Source organism: Herpailurus yagouaroundi, unplaced genomic scaffold (genome assembly GCF_014898765.1).
Source record: "Herpailurus yagouaroundi ecotype Mexico unplaced genomic scaffold, PumYag 159, whole genome shotgun sequence".
Classification (NCBI taxonomy): domain Eukaryota; kingdom Metazoa; phylum Chordata; class Mammalia; order Carnivora; family Felidae; genus Herpailurus; species Herpailurus yagouaroundi.
The window spans coordinates 54,449,223-54,466,922 of record NW_024412400.1 but is presented as its reverse complement, the minus strand read 5'-3'; the positions used below and the strand labels follow the sequence as shown (position 1 = coordinate 54,466,922).

Below are 17,700 nucleotides of genomic sequence, written 5' to 3'. Positions count from 1 at the left end.
ATAATATTAGGACAGAGTAGAAGATCAACATAGATCTTGTATAAAATAAAACACTGGCAGAGTTAATTGTATGAAAACAAAGAAAAGGATGAGGTCTGCAAAATGAGTATGAAATGGACTTTTACTTACTTTTTTTCTTTCCAAATTGATAGCCTCAAAATACCATCCATTAAAGACCCTCTACAGAAACTGGCGCCTCTGTATTTCTTCTCTGACCTCTCCGTCTCACTTGATTCATTTTTATTTGTAATGTAATTTATCGCGTACAACCTTTCGAAGGAACAAAAAGAAACACTATAGCTTTAAAAGCTCCAGAAGAGACATGATCTTTATTACTCAGCGTCCTTATTCTTTATATTTGTTTAACACACAAATGAGTGGGGGCAGACTTGGCTCACAGATAGTTATAAATTCCAGTTAGTGAGGAAGATAGCATATAGTTCTATGTCCCATAGAATACCTGAAAGATAAAGGAAGATCGTAATGTAAAAATTAAAAGGAAACCTAATTTTGTTGAAAATTGGCACCGAATTGGGTGTAAATAAGTGTGTGCAAGAGAAAAAAAACAGACGGAAGGCGGGTGGGAACTGACTTTTATCCAAAAAAAGACTGGTCTCGGAGTATAGCTTGATAGCAGTTAAGAACACTAACTTTTATCTTGCCGTAGTGCTTAAATAATATTGTTCGAAAATTTTATCCTCCTCATTTATTTACACTCGTATGAATGAATGTCAAATTAGCGCTACTTGGGGCGCCTGGGTGGCTGCAGTCGGTTAAGCGTCCGACTCTTGGTTTCGGCTTGTCATGGTCCCAAGGTTGTGGGATAGAGCCCCACCTCAGGCTGTGTGCTGACTTACGGTCAAATGTGACAATGTGATATGAAATGACTTTAAAAATATTGATTCGGGGCGCCTGGGTGGCGCAGTCGGTTAAGCGTCCGACTTCAGCCAGGTCACGATCTCGCGGTCTGGGAGTTCGAGCCCCGCGTCAGGCTCTGGGCTGATGGCTCAGAGCCTGGAGCCTGTTTCCGATTCTGTGTCTCCCTCTCTCTCTGCTCCTCCCCCGTTCATGCTCTGTCTCTCTCTGTCCCAAAAAATAAATAAACGTTGAAAAAAAATTTTTTTTAAATTAGCGCTACTTTTCAACTTTTTAAAACAGAAGAAAGTAAACAGGATGCAACAAAACTGGCCGCTGTCCTACCTGCGCTTCTGGGAACTGTCCCGATAGCTTGAGAAAGATTGGGTGGCCTCATCATGTAACTTTTTGTTCTATCACGTGATACCTGGTCCAGAAGGGAGTTTCTCTCTGATGTTCACTGACAAGGAGATGTGCCTTCCAGCTTGGGAAGCAGTTGTTCTGCCCTTTTCACGTCCCTTCTTCAAAATGTCTAAACATGGGCAGTTGGGACCTTAGAAACCATCCAATCCATAAGAAATCTTTATTCAGAGCGTGCAACATATTTCCTTACTATTAACTTGTTATTAAAATTGATTTATTAACCTTCTCATTTTATGGTTTCCCTCCATTTGCAATATGTTCTCCCTGAGCAACAGTTAATTAAGGATTTTATTGTAATGCAGCATATATTTACATCAATGTGCTTATATAGAAATAATTTGTGATCTGAAATAATCTGCTTTGATGTTCTTTTCAGATCGTATTTCTTTGATTACTTATTTAATAAATATTTAATGAGGGCCCTCTCTGAGTTAGGAGATGCTGTATTCTGTTGTGGGGATTCTATAAAGTCAAACTCTTCCCTGTCCTCACAGAGCTTACTGGGATAGGGAGAAAGAACAACAGACACTCATCAGTTAAATTAATGAATCACTAATTCCAACAATGGTCAGTGATTATAAAGGAGTTTAGCTTGCTCACATTTTTTACACTGGAAACATGAACTGGAATGGGGGGTGGTGGAGGTGTCAGCAGGAGAGTCTTCCCTAAGAAATAGCTCCTTGAGGGGGTGCCTCAGTTGGTTAAGCATCCAACTCTTTTTTTTTTGAATGTTTTGTTTATTTTTGAGAGAGAGAGAGAGAGAGAGAGAGAGAGAGAGAGAGAGAGAGAGAGAAATGGAGTACGAGCAGAAGAGGGGCAGAGAGAGAGACAGGCTCCAGGCTCTGAGCTGTCAGCATAGAGCCTGACATGGGGCGCAAACTCATGAACCGGGAGATCATGACCTGAGCCGAAGTCAGACACTTAACCAGCTGAGCCACCCAGGTGCCCCAAGCATCCGACTCTTGATTTCAGCTCAGGTCATGATCCACAGTTCGTGGGTTCAAGCCCCAGGTCTGGCTCTGCGCTGACAGTGCAGAGCCTGCTTGGGATTCTTTCTCTCCCTCTCTCTCTGCCCCTCCCCTGCTCTCTCTCTCTCAAGAATAAATCAATTAAAAAAAAATGGCTCTTTAAGAAAAGACAAGGTGAAGAGGAAAGGTGTGTTCCAGGCAGAGGAAACTGCATGATAACAGGTTCCCAAGGTGGGAAGACAATTCACCGTCATCTCATGCTTGGGGGCAAAACCTACATAATCTCTACCTCAACGTTGATATACTCACCTTGATTAGCTTGAAAGAGTCAAGCCGTCTCTTCCTGTTGTTCAATTTTTAAATCATATCTGGTTCTCTGCAGGGTCTGTAACAGGTTGTGTGATTATAGTTACTTCTGTAGTCTGAACAGTTTCTTTTTGCACCAGGAAAGTTCCAGCAATGTTTCCTATCCTCTCTACCTCCACACCCCTGACTTGGAATGAGGTTTGGATTTCCTTTCAACTCTATGAGTTGGCAGCTTGCTGACAAAAACGCTTCTTCAAGCCAAATGCTTGAAGCAGGAGAAAAGTCAAAGTGAGATGTTTGTATCTTTTGTTCAAATTAGATGCACAAGGAAATAGAAATCTTTCTACCAGGCTTGAAATTGGAAACAAAATGTTGAGTACTTTCAAGGCCTTATGAAGATACTAACATCTACATTTGTATTTGATTTTTCAGCTTTTCAGAGCACTTCCGTGTGCATTGTTTTGTTTTCTCCTCACTACATTCCTGTGTGATGGGCTGAAGTTATTCTTATCCCCTTTTCCAGGTGAAGAGAGGTTAGAGCCAGAGCAAAGGGGTGGCTGTGCTGAAAGTGGAATCCAGGGCTCCTCGAAGAGGGTGAGTAAGCATCTTACTCCCTGACTTGGGCATGGCTCAGGGGCCTCTGTGGGGGAGGCACTTGTCATCTCTCTGACAATCCCTGCTGCAATGAGAGACCAGACAATTTATAAGGAAAATGAGGGTTGAACTGGATTGTGTTCTAGACCATGAATACAAGACTCTTCTGAGGAAATAATTTCTGTCACTTTTTTGGCCATTTTCAGTAACACATTAATAATGATTTAGATAATATGACAGGCCAGCCATTTTTGTATGCATTTCTGTAAACAAAAAAGAAATTCCCCTCCTTCGTTGTGTTCCATTCTCTATACATGAACTAAGCCGTCCAGTGCTCATCAATAATGCTAAGTTATATGCTTGAAAAAGTAAGGCTATACTGGGTTCTGAAACACAAAATGACTATACAATGTTATTTATGAGTGGCGTAGCCTTCTAAATTTAAATTTTGCTTTATAGCAATTTATCAATTTCTCATGGCAAGTTTTCTCTCTCTCTCTCTCTCTCTCTCTCTCTCTCTCTCTCTCTCTCTCTTTTGCTGGAGATATAAAAACTAAACCGCAAATATTATGAGATATATTTAATGAAGCCAGAAGATCTGAAATCAGAATTCCAGTTATATCAGCTGAATGAATTCATTCTCACTCATTCTTTTTTTAAATGGTCAGATTGTTGAAGTTAGAATATATTTGTCAGTAGGTTGATGTACCAGTCAAATGCTCACATTGGCATAAAAATCATATAGCATGAAATGAATAAGGTGAAATATTTTTACACTCCATTATTTTAACTTGAAACTAGTAATATACCCTTTGCCTCCCTTTAATTTTGAGGAAATATTGGTTGTTAATGCTTTCTTCTGAATATTCTCTGCACACCTGCATCGAGTGTGAAGTGCTTGTTCTTGCTCAGCACCTTGCCTGTGACTTTATAGCTACAGGGCAGCCGGACTAGTGTCTCTGCCTCTGAGCTAGCAATTAATCCCTGGATAGGGCTGTGGAACATGTACCCAGCGTCTCACTTCTAACGTTAAATGACACGGACAATGGTGTTCCAAGACACTTGCCTTTAAAGGCTGTCAATATAGACCAAACGTTCAAATTGTGAGTTAACAATTTCCATTGTAGATTTACCTGACTATGAATTTTAAAAGGGCCTTTTGAGTATGATCTTAATCTTCCTTTTCATTTCTATTTTCCACCCCTTCCCTTCCTGCACTCTTTACTTCAATAAGTGACTGCCTGATTCGGCTCTCCAACTCCCTGCTTTAGAGATGTTGTCCCTTCCCTTTGGCTGTGCCCTCCACCAGGAATTTTCTTTTCCCATCTCTGCAGGTCAAAACCAAATCAGATGCAACTCCAATGTCACTTACCCTCCATAATTTATACTACTCATCCCCAAGTCCACCTTCCTTATTTAGAAGTTGTTTCTTTTTTCTAGGAATCCCCTTAACACCATCTCCCATTTCCGGCAATTCTCATTTTCTACCTCATGCTTCGGGAGGTTGTGTTCATATCTTAATCTTCAGGTTTCTAGAAATCAGTTCCCAGTAGTAGGCGTTGTGTCTGTGCCTCTGTAGAACAGTGGTTTCCCATTTTTCTGTGTACTGGCGCCCTTTTGACAACTTTGCAGGGCTCACCTGAAGGGTTCCCTTGCACCCACATTACCTCCCCACTCATGGCTGTGTTTTTGTTTGAATGCAACTCCTCCCAGTCTGCCTGTGTTCTATTCAAAATTCATGAGGCAAATTTCTCAAATGTTTCTGTAAGCAAGCCATCTTTCTATAGTCCTGATTTGCTGTTGGGTCACTCTTCTAACCTCCTGCAGGAAGGTTTATCCTGCTGCACACAAGTCACAGAACCCGCTCTGTTCACCATTCCATGGGATAGACATCACCATACGGGTGTGGGGCTCAGATAGGACAGCATGAATTGATTAGAGTTGGGAGCACATCCATGAAGAGCTTCCAGAACTCCAAAGGGCCATGGCCACTTGGAGACTGCCTTGGCAACTTGGACACAACTGATACTGAATGCATTTTTATGGAATTAATTTACCTAAGTTTATGAACCTGTTTATATTTTCAACATGTACCCCTCTCCTAAGAAACTATTCCCTGGTTTTTCTGAAGCTGTTATTTACTGGCAATTTGCCTCCTGAGGAGCCCATATGCTCCAGCTACTGGAAGACAGAATTTCACTTTTATACTGTTAATACCTGGGCCAGTCTTGGGCATTTTTGCTTTAGATCCATTTCTCACCCTTCACAGCTCTGTCCTGTATCATAGAAGGTCTGATCCCTAGAGGGTATCGGCATTCTGGCAGTGTTCAGCCAGTGGAAGATTGGAGAGGGGGAAAGGGAGAAGCTTGAGTGGGAGCCCTGGAGCTCTTTGATGGCTCCCTTCATGGCTCCCATGGGCAGGTTTGCTGTAGGTAATGCCAGCCCCCAGGCTCCTTCCTTCCCATTGTTGCTAATCTCTGGACTGCTTCACACTTTCCTGGGGGTTTCTTAGTTCTTTCTGTGTAACCAGTTTCTTGTATTTAATTTAATTCCCTCTGTTTTAAATACTCAGAATGATTTCTTTTTCTGGTTGGACCTTGACTGATACAGTGGCCTTGAACCATCTTCTACAGCTCTCGGGATGCAGTGATAACAAATGACATGATTCCTCTGATTCTATAGATTGAAGGGAGTAGTATTTCCCCCTCTGTTGCCTAAGACTAGTCCCATTTCTCCCACCCATCTACATGGAAAAGTTGGCCTCAGTTGCTAGTTGGCCTCAGTTGTCTACTGCTGCACAGTAGACAGTGTTAGTACTGCTCTGTGACCTTGAGCACTGAATCTCTGTGTGTGTATTTCCCCATCTGTAGAATAAAGAATGTAATACCTACTTTACAGAGTGGTTATGAAGATTAAGTGAATGGATATATATAAAGTGCTTAGAATACTGCTTGGCACATAGTGAGGTCTATGTAAGTGTTAGCTATTTTTATTTAACCAAAAAGAGTGCATTATCTTTTCTTGCCTGTTAGTTTGATTTTGAAAATGGTGAAGTACAAAGCTAATTTGTCTTAGGGCTATCATGATTTTATTAGATTTGTAACTTGTCTTCCTGAATCAGCCAAAGACAAATGGAACCCATTAACTTTGTAGAATTTAATATTTGGCCCTGAGCTTTATCATTGGCAATGCTATAAGAATTAGCCACATAAATTTGTTACTGCATTTGGAAAATGGCTGGAGGCATTATGTCTCCAATGAAATTCTCCCTTTGATTACTTTTAGAATTCAGCTCAAAAAAGCCTTGTTTTCCTTATAGACTGGACCTGTTAAAACTTTCTTCTTTTTCATCATGGTTAATTATGTAAATGGCCAAGAATCCCTTTTTGCTTTGGTTGCTGGACAGCTCAGAACTAAATTTAAAGTTTAGTGACATTTGTGCTGGTCCCTCCTCTTCCCCCCCCCCCATATTTATGTTTTTTCTTTATTATAGCCTTGATTTTCTAATTCAATTTATTTTTTGTTTTGAGTCTTATTCATATTTTGCCATTTATATTTATGTAATAAGTTACAACAAATCTTTCTGGAGTAAGTTGTGATGTAAATAAATAATGCCAAATTTGTAGGGTCTTTAGAGTATGCTGCGAGCTTTTCAGTGTTACTCTGCATCACCAAGCTCCTTTAGGATGTAATCTCAGTGTAAATCTCTTGGGGCACCTGGGTGGCTCAGTTGTTTGAGCATCCGACTTTAGCTCAGGTCATGAGCTCGAAGTCCCTGAGTTCAAGCCCCGTGTAGGCTCTGTGCTGATAGCTCAGAGCCTGGAGCCTGCTTTGGATTCTATGTCTCTCTCTCTCTCTCTACCCCTCCCCTGCTCGTGCTCTCTCTCTCTCTCAGTCTCTCAAAAATAAACAAACATTAAAATTTTTTTTTAAATTAAAAAAAATAAAAAAGATTATACTCTTAGCTATAATATGTCTTGGGAAGTTCACGTGGTTGGTCACCTGCCCCAGACGTTTTTATTTCAGAATCAATTATAATAGCCTTTACCAAAGTCTCACAGAGGATGAGTTCTATGTGATGTTATTGTTATTTGGAAAAATCATTTTGTGGTCAAATAAGTTTGGGAAATGTCCAGTTATAGAAACCTACATGAACTTCACTACTGCAGGATTTTTCAGAACCTTTAATTTGTTAAGGTACATTGTGGTTCTATAAGAGGGAACAATAGACGATAGCATTTTCCTAACTTGTGTGACTAAGGAACTCCCCCCACACTCCTTCACTGCCACTTTTTTTCTTAGCTGAAACTCCAGTTAATATTTTAAGAAGCTAGGTTTCTTCAGTATAGGCTAAATTCCCATGGACTGGGTTTTGCCAGGGTAACAAAGCAAGTACCACTTTTTCAGTAAATCCACAAGAAAATCTGAAAGGGCTGTTCGCCACCAATTAAGAGCATTCTGTAGAACCATGAACACTTTTATTTTTTAATTATTTTTTTTTAAGTTTATTTATTTATTTTGAGAGAGAGAGAAAGAGTGCCAGTAGGGGAGGGGCAGAAGAAGAGCAAGAGAGAGAATCCCAAGCAGGCTCCACACTGTTAGCATGGAGCCCAACACGGGGCTCAAACCCACAAACCATGAGGTCGTGACCTGAGCTGAAGTCTGACACTTAACCAACTGAGCCACCCAGGCACCCCTAGAATTGTGAATCTTGAAGATTTCTTAATTTTAAAAAGTTCTTCTTGTTTTAATAATAAAATCAGATTATTCAGAAGTAAATACATATTTTTAGTACAGTCCTCACTGTTTTCATCTTCAAGTCTACTAGTCTGCACAGAAATATAAAATCAATGACTAGGCCACTAATGTGACATTTAAATTGTTCAATATCATGAGGCCATGAATTAGTCGTAGACAGAGTCAGACTAAAAATGAGTCTAAGAATAGAGTTAGGGGGATCAAGCTGTGAATGTAAGAATTTTTTAAATGACAGACTTGGGAAATAAAAGTAATTGCTTGTGAGCACTTTTCCATATATAAACCTCAAACAGAGGCACAATTTTATTAAGATTGACAAGGCTAATCTATAATTAAAGCAGTTTGGAAAGACATTTGCAGTGATTTACTTTTTTCTTAAAGCTGAACAAAATGGATAGTGCTAAGTGGAACCGTCTAATAAGACAACATTCTGGCTGCCGGTCTTTGTTTGGTTCCAGAGAACACTGGCTCCAGAATTCCAGACTTCTCTGTTTATGTGGACGTTTATTCCCAGAGAGTCAATGTTCCTTTTCCCGCACAGTTTTCCTATCATAACCAGAATCATAATCGCTAACACTTGTTTCGTGCTTAACATTTATAAAATGCTTGCACAAACATCATCATGTTTGTTATAACAAGATGGATGAGGAAGTGTTAATAGGGACAGTTATGTGGGTGGTCAGGAGTTGAAGGTGTGGAGTCAGACAGACCTGGGTTTATCTGGCTCTACCATCAGTTCTACAGTCTTGGACAGGTCACCTAACTACCCAAAACCTCCGTTTCCTCCTCTATAAATGGCAGTAACAATAGTAAATAATAGTAATAATTTATAAGGTTATGTGAGGATTAAATGAGATAATTCAAAGTGCTTGATATATAGTAAGTGCTCAATAAATAAATTATTTTAGAGGATGTAGAAGAAAATGAGATTCGAGAGCGGTTTGTTCAAGGTCACAGGAAAAAAGAAGAGCTAAGATTTGAACTCTGATCTTGTTATTTCCAGTAGGGCTTGGAGATCCCTGCCTGCCTGGTGAACTCCCACCTAAAAAGGCTGTAGCATGTAACCTACCACAGCATCAGTAGAGAGAGTGTGCAGGGTGGTCTAAAGTACAGAGCTTTAGAATTAGGCAAGTGTGAGTTCATATACAAGTGGTGCATTTATTAGCTCTGTGAAATTGGGATAATGGTACCTTTTCAGGATCATTGTGAGAATCCAGTGAGATGATGTACTTAAAGTTAACTGGTACATGATAGGCTCTTGGTAGATGTTGGTCATTGCTGAGAAGTGACGTGGAGTCAGGGAGTCTCTGTATCAATCTGGACTGAACAAGAATCACCCCACTTCTTGCCCAGTAGGGTAAAGACTTAGATTTGTATTTTAATCCTTCTACCCAGATATAAAGAAAGAGATAGAAAGGCTTTCTCATCCCCATTATTTTTTAACAACCTTGTTTATAAAATTTATCTGCATAATCCAAAATAAAATATTAAAGCTCCTTAATAGGATCTTAAGAGTAACATTTTGGCAAGCTCTTCCGAGCATGTTTACTGCATCTTGGTTTGTAGTTACAGTAAGTCAATATATACTTCTAGATATAATTGGAAATTTACACTTAAATACTAGATGCTTAAAAGAACATCAGAGAATGGATATTCAGATAATGCCCCACTGATGTTTGATATTAACTACTGTTGATTAGGAGTAATATAACCATTTAGGTGTAACAGAAATGAATTCTGTGAGCTTGGCGAGGAGGGCAAGGAGCAGCAGCAGAGGCAAGGGGGCGAGGGGGGCGGTCAGCTCTACCAAGGAGGAGAAATGTGAGCCGGAGCTGGAAGGAGGAGTTGGGACAGGAAAAGACATAATAATGCAAATGTGGACAACAGATCTTATAGTCCAAACAATGGAATAAATGCACGTGTAATGGATTGAATGTTTGTGTCACCTCAGAATTAATATTTTGAAATCCCAACCCCAAATGTGAAAATATTAGGAGATGAGACCTTTAAGAGGTGATTTGGTCATGAGGGTGAAGGCCTCATGAATGGAATTAGTGTTCTTATGAAAGGGTCCCCAGAGAGCTCCCTTACTCCTTCTCTCATGTGAATAAGAAATGAGAGGTTGGCAATCTGCCACCCCATAGAGGGTCCTCATCTCGACTGTGCTGGCACCCTGATCTTGGATTTCCCAGTCTCCAGAACTATGAGAAATAAATCTCTGTTGTCTATAAGCCAGTCTATGGTACTTTGTTATAATAGCCCAAACTGTCTAAGATTGCAAGGGCCTGAGAATACATACAAACTATAAAATTGAATAGGTCATTGAGTTCTCACTTGGTCTATGGCAATAACCGTATATCCCTGTCTCTTGCCTCCCCTCTCCACCCCCCACCCACCAGTATAAAAGTAGGGCATCCAAATTTTTTCAACGTTGTGGCAGATTGTATTTTCCAAAGATAACTGTATTGATGTGTGTGTGTGTGTGTGTGTGTGTGTGTGTGTGTGTGCGCTCGTGTGTATTCCATCTCATGTGCTCTTGCAATGTGACATTAACATGCCTCCCTAAAGAGCTGGAGTTTATGGTTCCTTCCTTTGAACCAATAGGATATAGAGAAGTGACTCAGGATGACTTCCAAGGCTAGGTCATAAAAGGTAATACGGTCCTCTCTCTTGGGACACTTGCCCTTAGAACCATGTTGTGAGAAACTCAGGCCACATGGAGAGGCCTCATGTGGATTCTCCAGATGACAGCCCAAGCTAGGCCCCCAGCCAACAGCCAGCATCAACCACCAGACACGTGAATGAATGAATCTTCTGATGATTCCAGCTTCCTGCCTTTTAGTCTGCCAGCCGAGGCTGTGGACACTGAGAAACAAAGCCAAGCCAGCCTTCTGTGCCCCATTTGAATTCCTGGAACTGAATTCTTATTGTTGTTCTAAGCCTGTAAGTTTTGGGGTGATTTACTACACAGCCATAGTAATCAGAGCAAATGTCTCTCCCCAGTTATTTCTGTGAATCCTTGGGGGCGTTTCAAATGTGTCTCATAAACAGTCTTCTCATGCTGTTCATCTTTGTTTCCATGCAATGGTTGCTGCTGAAGAAGCCATGCAAGGTACAGTGCCTCACTACTGTCACTATTGCAAGGACCCTGGTATGATTAGAGCCAGGTTGGTCTCATTTGGAAAACTTCCTGTGTAACTGGGGAATCTTGATAGTTGTTTGAAATAAGCTGAAAGACCATTACCTATGCCATGATTTAGTAGTTTAGGCATATGCATATAAGTGCTGTTCTGTGTCCTTTTAAATACATAATTGGCTGCTTGCTCAAGTGGGGTAGGAGGATTCAGTTGCAGTGGGAGGGTGAATCCATTCGGAGACAAACACTGCCCTTTTGGCTGGTGCCTATTCGGTGCTGGGATCTCAGCCTGCACACTCCACAGTCCCATCAGTAGGGACCCTCCAGAGAAACTCTAGAGGGTGTGGTTTGGGAGAAAAGAGGAGCCAGAAGACCTGGTATGTGTTTTGGCAAGAAGAGCCGGGAGATCTACTACCATTTCTGTAGTATATTGGTTCAAAGGGGAAGCACTTAGAATCTTGTTTGACTGCAAGTAACAGAAAACCTGAAGCAATGGTGGCTTAAATAAATACGTGTTTTCATTTTTTTCTCATGTAAAGGAAATCCAGAGGGAGGCAGCATGGAGCTGGTATGCGGTTCTGTGATGTCATTTTGTTGCCCTACGGTTATAATATATCACCTCCACCTCCAGATGTGATGACATCTGAGTTTCAGGCAGGAAGAAGAAAGAAGGACAAAATATTTTTAAAAAGACATACACAAATAAAGAAAAAAATTATATTCTAGCTATCTGCTATTGCCTTAGGGAGCTTTCCTAGAAGCTTTACCTAAACAATTGTGTTTACACCATATTAGCTAGGATGAGTTGTGTACCCAGCCCCTAGTGGCAAGAGATCTGGGGTATGTAGTTTAGTAGTTGGGCACATTCTAAACCTAACTAAACCACAACTAGGGGTCTGGTGGTAAAAAAAAAAAAAAAAAAAAAAAAAAGTGTCTAGGGGCACTTGTGTGGCTCAGTCAGTTAAGCATCTGACTTTGGCTCAGGTCATGATCTGGCAGTTCATCACTTTGAGCCCCACGTTGGGCTCTGTGCTGACAGCTCAGAGCCTGGAGCCTGCTTCAGATTCTGTGTCTCCTCCTCCCTCTGATCCTCCTCCCACCTTCTCTCTCTCTCTCAAAAATAAATAAATATTAAAAAAATTAAAGGGGCATCTGGGGGGCTCAGTCGGTTAAGCGTCCAACTCTTGGTTTCAGCTCAGGTCATGATCTCATGGTTTTGTGGGTTTGAGCCCCCCATCGGGGTTTGTGCTGGCAATGTAGAGCCTGCTTGGGATTCTCTGTCTCCTTCCCTCTCTACCCCTCCACACTCTCTCTTTCTCAAAATAAATAAATAAACTTAAAAGAATAAAAAAAAAATAGTGTCTCTCACAAGGAGTTTGGAGTTTCCCCAGTGTGGCATATTCCTGGAAAGATTTTTGAGAAACTATATGCTATGCTAGAAAAAAACACTAGCTTTGGAGTCAGAAGGATTCAGGGCAGGCACTAATTTAAAAAATGCACATAAAGTGTCCAGTACAACACCTGGACATAGGACACTTGCAAAAGCAATAATTCCTCTCTCTTCCTCACAAGGGCCTCCAAAGGATCTTAGCTAGGGCCTTCAGAGTCAGGAACAATTAGTCTCTGCCAAGTTTCTGGACTCTTTTGCACAAATAGGGAGTAAACCTCCTAATCATATTTTCAGCCAGAATGAGAGCCCCAGGGAATCTGAATTCTTCAGGGCCAGGAGAGACAAATAGAACTCATGCAGCAGGATTGCAGACCTCAGGGCACTGACCTCTCTGTAAGTCCTCTCCTGAAGACGTCCAGGACTGTGTAGGCATATTGGGGGTGCTTAATGAACAGTTCTGTGTTCAAAGAGGTGCTTAACTTAGATGGTTAGCCATAGGATGTGGACCGCATGGAAAACAGGGTAAGAGTTGTCAGTTGGTGGCAGGCTTAAAGGCTTTGAGGAGTTTCTTACTGTGACAGTGGAAACCATTTACATCAAGACACAATGAGTTGGATGCTCACAAAAAAGAGGGAGAGGGAGAGTCAGAAACAAGAAGACCCCACAGATGCCATTTCCGCAGTCTAGACACCTGTGAAATAAGAGCTGTGGCTGTAGAATCATTTAAGGCTAGGATAGACAGGCACTCCCAAAATCTTTGTGGACGATAGAAGTTTACTTGTAGCCATTAGAAAGTTCAAAACAGGTCCTGATTGGAGCAATTCTCCTTCAAACAGTGCTTTGGGAAGCCAGGCTGCATTCATGTTAGGGTCCTTCACCAGCATTTTATCTGCTAAACTGTCTACAGCCACTGGAGAGGGACGAACAAGGAGGATCCTGTGTGGGTGGTGTTTGGGGGTCAGTCCCAGAAACGATGCACATTCCATTGACTTGGAATCAGTCACAAGACTCCATCTTACTCCAGGAGAGGCTGGAAAGTATAATCCAGCTATGTACACTGGACTGACAGGGGAAAATGCAGTTAGTGAACAGCTAACTCGTGCCTGCCATGGAGATGATGAATAAATGAAACCTTAAAGCCTGAGTGGATTTTTAAAGTCCCTTATCCCCCTTATCTTGAATTTTGTTCCATTGCAAATCAAGGCAACAAGCTTTACAGACACTATGCTAGACTTTGTGGGAGATCCAAAAAAGAAATCAATCTCCTTTGCCCTTGTCCTCCCCCCACCCCCCTCCCCATCCTAAAGGAATGCAGGCTGTGTGTATGACTGGGGAGAGGGAACAAGAGGAAGGGGCAGATGTGTGTATAATGGAAGGTGAGGCAGACAGACAGATGATTGCTTAGGGATAGGCATTTCAGAGGCATTTAATTCAAGTGTTAGTGGTATATGTGAGTGTGAAGATGGTACTGTAAAGCCAGTAGCAGTTGATAATTATTAGCTTTGGACAAGTGGTTCTTAAAGTGTGATCCCTGGATCAGCAGCATCAGGCTCATTTGGAGACGTGCTAGAACTGCAAATTCTCAGGCCCTATCCCAGATCTACTGAATGAGAAACTTCAGGGTAGGCTTTAGCAATCTGTGTGTTGTCAAAACCTCCAGGTGATTCTAACACATAAAGTTTGAGCAACGTTGCTTTCCAGTGTATCAGCTCTGTAGGTTATTTGCTTGTTTGTTTGTTTGTTTTGATGTTCAGACCTGTAAGATATCCTAGACCATGGGGGCCCCTGGCTGACTCAGTTGGTGGGGCATGCGACTCTTATTCTCAGGGTTGTAAATTCAAGCCCAGTGTTGAGTGTGGAGATTAATTAAAAATAAAATCTTAAAAAAAAAAAAAAGATACTATAGACAATGAAGGTTTCACCTATTCTTCCCATGTTTATTCCAATGTTGTAGGATTATTTCATAATCAAGTATCAATAACTTCTGAAACCCAAGGAAATTATATAAAGTTATATGGATTGTACTTCCAACAGCTTCCAAACTGTTACTGGTTAATAGTATGACAATCTTTGGCATCCCAAAAGCATTTAAATCTAAAGACCGGTGCTTAATTGCATGGCTGGTCCTTGATGGTGTTGTAGACCCACCATTTCATTTTGGAAGTGGAGTTTTTATAAACCATGGCTCATAAATTCCTGACTGCACTGAATATCAGTGGTACCAGGGAAACAAACAACCGTCCATCATCTTTGGTCACTGTTTGAGGTCGGAATGGCTCATTTGTCCAATGGATCTCACTGCACATCATACCCTCATCCAAATTTATTGTCAGAGCAGAAGTCAGAGGGCAGTGTCATGAGGGGTGCTGAACCTCCAGGAAGAGGTGCTGACAGTGATGCCAGATGAGAGAAAGTGGTGGCTTCTCTGAGACACAGGAAGTCCTGAGAACCTTGCTTCTCAATCCTGCCTCTGCCACCACTGACTCTGAGGCCCTCTTAGTTTCTAGTTTTGTAAAACAAAAGAGGTGGATTCGTTCTATGGGTCTTAACTTCTTTGGAGCCATGGTCTCCTTGGGAATTTCTGGAAGCCCTCTGGGGTACATCTACTCCACAATCAAGCCCTACATTAGATGGTCTCTCTGAGGCATTCCAGCCCCAGTCTTGTGCAAAGTTCTGATCCTTCCATGAAATATGTAGAAAGGAAAAGTCCATTATTTAAATTCTGGAGAAGGAATTAAGAAATGTTGCCATCCTTCACAACTCTGTGGTGGTTTAAGTCACATGCTGTAAAGATCACCTTTAATCTAGTTTAACTAATCTAGTTCATGAAATAACTGTCATCTGGTAAAAATGTTTGGTCTCAGGATAGAGAAATGAGAAACTCATTGTCAGCCTCCAGATGGGAAAAAAAGTCAAGAGTTCATACTTTATTTATGAAGTAAAAATAAAAGCCTTATGTGTTCTTTAAGTTTGTTTTCACTTTTTATTTTCAATAATGCTAGACAGGAGGCAGCCAATCAGAACTGGAGAGCTCTTTGGTAGTAATTATGCTTCATCTGCTAATTTCTAAGCAGGAAAAATATGATTAAAATGAGTTTCCGCACAGCTGTTGATTAGGCATAATGGTAAAGTAATCATCATAAAGCTAATAATCAAAGTGGAGCTAACATTTGGAAAGTTATTGTTGAGTAACCAGAAGGCTCTAAAAGCCAAAAACAATATCCAGCTAACTATAAAAGGATACCCCCCCACACACATACTTTTTTTGTCTGCAATACAACATCAATTAAACAGAGCAAACGAAAACCAGTTAATTACATCAATTTTGAGGTCAACTTTCAACAGCTCAAACCCCCATGATAAACAAACCACAATATTGAAAGCTCTTTTGAAAAATCAATAAACAAATGGCCATCATACTAGGAAAAACTGCAACACATTTAACAACACGTCAATAAATTCTAAACAAGCATTGTACTTTGATTAGCTCAAACCCCCTGTTGCCTGCCCTGCCTGCCCCTAATATGCATTCCCGGTCCACTCAGGAAAGTGTGCCTGTGGCCTGGTGGTACTACAGTCAGACAGCTGTTACAGACCTCCACTGAGTCATTCTTTGTAACTGTACAGCTCCCCCTGGAAAGCAGAGATTAATGAGCTCACAAGGGGGACAACATATCACTTAAGATCTTGGTGATGATAACAAGGAGCTATTCAGAATGCTTGACAACAGAACCACTTTCTTATATTTGTTATCCAGAATTCCAAAGTCAGTGGCATTAATAGAAAGTTGAGCGAATGTGGAGGTATTCCAAATAGAGTAGGAGCAAATGGGGTTCTTGGCTTGTCTTTCATTGGGATCCTGATTGAAGACCATTGGACAAGATCTGTTAGGATTCTAACCGCAATCCATTGGAAATCACTGGAGAGTCAAAGGTGAATGAAGATGAATATATATGGGAGAGGGGTGGTTAGATGCCCAGTGGCAGAGAAAATTGTGATCCAAGGGCAGATATATATTTGGTGTCTCAACATCCTTTGTTGTTCTCTCTCTACTTTTGCTCTCTTACTTTTTTTCTTTTAATACATTAAATTCCTTAGAATTATCTCCTACCACCCTTGGTGGAAGCACTGGATTTCCTCTGCCAAATGATCTAGGATATTTCCCATGATGTCAGATTACTCTAGGCACATTTTCTCGGCATAACCACCGCTACCTACGCTCCAACATTCTTCTTTTTATTTTTCATTTAAAAGTAAATGTGCACTTTCAGGGGCGCCTGGGTGGCTCAATCGGTTAAGCATCTGACTTCTGCTCGGGTCATGATTTCGCAGTTTGTGGGTTAGAGTCCCACGTTGGGCTCTGTGCTGACAGCTCAGAGTCTGGAGCCTGCTTCGGATTCTGTGTCTCCCTCTCTCTCTCTGCTCCTCCCCCGCTCGCACCCTCTGTCTCTGTCTCCCTCTCTCTCGCTCTCAAAAATAAACATTAAAAAAAAATTTTTTTTAAATACATAAATGTGCACTTTCAAAAGCCACTGAGTCCCATACTCTGGCCAACTGCTGCTTTGAGACCATCCAGATGCTCTGCCATGTGATTTTATATTTCAATAAAAGAAGGCCAAATATAGATTTCAAAATTATCTCTTTTCCCATCATAAAAGCATATCAACTCATTAATCTTAATTCCTTAACAAATAGCAGTCTTTTCAAGTGGATAAAATTCCATAATGTTAAAGCCAGTGCTTTACAAAGGCACCCACCACAAGACTCTACTTCCACAGAAACTCCACAAATTTCTGATGTTACAAGTGTCAGTCACTTTGACAGGAGAAGAGGCATGGTCAAATATTTGAAACTTATGTTGAGATTATGGAGTTATCTAGATTTTTCCCTCCCTGGGATCACTTTGAGAAGAGGGAAGATGTAGAAGTTCTGACTGGGAGAAGTATAGACAAAGGAGAAAGAAGATGGGAATTAACCACAGCGGCGGCTGAATTAGGGGATAGGCATGGGCTTTCTTGAATAATGTAAGTCAGTATTGTTCTTCAGTTCTGCACACAAGTTGTGGGCCTCATAGCCTTCTCTCTGTGTACAAGTGAACCCAAGAATCATGGTTCCTCGGGACTAGATCTAAGTTCAGGCCCCTCCTCATTCTTGGTTCTGGGCCAGAATGCAATTCCTACCTACCCTCTTTTTGGAGATGACTCTTCTTCCCTTCCCTTCCCTTCCCTTCCCTTCCCTTCCCTTCCCTTCCCTTCCCTTCCCTTCCCTTC

At 41.2% G+C, this 17,700-nt stretch overlaps 1 long non-coding RNA gene across 2 annotated transcripts in view; it reads left to right on the top strand.

Annotated features, from left to right (window-relative positions):
• Positions 1–17,700, top strand: part of LOC121033925 (uncharacterized) — a 108,675-nt gene that overhangs the window by 3,094 nt on the left and 87,881 nt on the right. For both annotated transcript variants that reach the window (XR_005792196.1, XR_005792195.1), the window contains exon 2: positions 3,076–3,146. This is a non-coding gene — a long non-coding RNA (uncharacterized LOC121033925). The remainder of the gene's footprint in view (positions 1–3,075; positions 3,147–17,700) is intronic.